Raw genomic sequence first — 1,796 nt, forward strand, 5'->3', positions numbered from 1 at the left:
TAAGTAATCCTTCGTTCTCCAATGGTCATAACCTCTTCATCATTGACAGTTCTTAACACCATCCTCTTAGCTGCACAATCCAAAGTTGCCTTATGCTTGGTCAACCAATCCATCCCTAGGATCAGATTGAATTCTTCAAACGGTAACTCCATCAAATCCCCACAGAAAACCTTGCCTTGAATCTCCAGAGGCACCTCCTTGAAGAGTTTCTTTACCTTAACCGAATGACCTAAAGGACTTATCACAGACACCCCACATACAGTCTCCTCGAAGTGCACGCCCAGTGCCCCAGAAATGTTATATGCCACATACGAATGGGTTGATCCCACATCAATCGAGAAAAGATAAGGTACACATAGATAAAAACGCATCGATTATGACATGGTGCGTCACCCTCCTCGCGGCGATGAGCAGCATACACCAAAGCTGGCTGACGAGCATCCGCGTTACCAATACCCCTGCTGGGTGCCCCACGTCCACGGCCATTACCTCCGCGACCTTGTCCACGACCTCTTGGCGGTGGTGGTCCATCCTCATGAGTTGAGCCGGTCGCTCGGCCCTTGTTCGCCACTTGAGTGGAGTGGCCCTCCTAGGACAATCCTTAATCCTATGCTCCTTAGAGCCACAACGAAAACAAGCCCTTAACGCTTCCAAAGACTCTCCTTGATGCATTCGCCGCAATCTCCACAAGCTTATATCTACTGTGTTCACCGGAATCTTTCGAACCGGTTCCCCATCCTAGCTCTCTTAACATTTCGATTCAAGACCACCGGTCCAAAGATCCCTCTGAATCGATTAGGTCCTTATCACGATTCCTCCGTTCGGTTTGCTTCACTTCCTCGGCTATCTTAGCCTTCTCTACTAGTGCAGCGAAATCTCGCTCCCTCATGAGCTATGAGCACCCTTAACTCATCTCTAAGGCCATCCTCAAAACGCGACGCTGCGCTCATATTCAAGTGGAAACGATGCCATTAGCATACCGACTCAATCGTAGAAACTCCGCCTCATATTCAAGAATGGTCTTATTTCACGAGTCGATTCAGAACTCCTTTCTGCGTGCATCTACATAGCTAGCTCCAACATATTTCGCCTTAAAGGTCCTGTTTGAACAGCTCCCATGTTACCCTCTCACCGGGGTACCTTCTCTCACGAGAATCCACCATCGACACGCTTCATCCCGCAAAGAACGACATCGCCCTTTCAACTTCGCTCTCCCGAGCGGCCTAGGTCGTCCATGATCCGCTCTGTGGCTTCCAACCAAGATTTTACCACATTTGGGGCCACTCCAGATCGCCTAAAAATCTCATCTCCGTTGGTTCAAGTCGTTCGAAATGGACCCCTATTCATGGGCCCGACGTTAGCTCCGCCACCCTTTCCAAAACCCTCAACATGGCACGAGACAAAGCGTCATCCCCCGCGGCCGGTCATACGGTCCATTTTCATTAATCGGTGGTGGGCGTATTCGCCACCGGCACGTGTTCAGATGACGCCGATTCAGCTTGAGTGCTACCTCGGCCTCGACCACGGCCTCTTCCTCGAGTAGCCCTTGTACTCATAACGATTTATCGACACGAATTTTATGACATTAGTTTACAGGTTTCACTGTTTAATACCGAATGTCTTATGAACAGATAAAGTTTTAAAGTTATTTCGCGCAATCATAATTTACCTATGGTTCCAGTCTTGTAGTCCTAATACTACATCATCAATAGCTCTATCTCTAAGGCTCAGTACTATCTACAGTATTATTTACAGTATAGTACAGTATATATATAGAGCAGAAAGATACTTACAGA

This window comes from Gossypium arboreum, chromosome 8 (genome assembly GCF_025698485.1).
Source record: "Gossypium arboreum isolate Shixiya-1 chromosome 8, ASM2569848v2, whole genome shotgun sequence".
NCBI lineage: Eukaryota > Viridiplantae > Streptophyta > Magnoliopsida > Malvales > Malvaceae > Gossypium > Gossypium arboreum.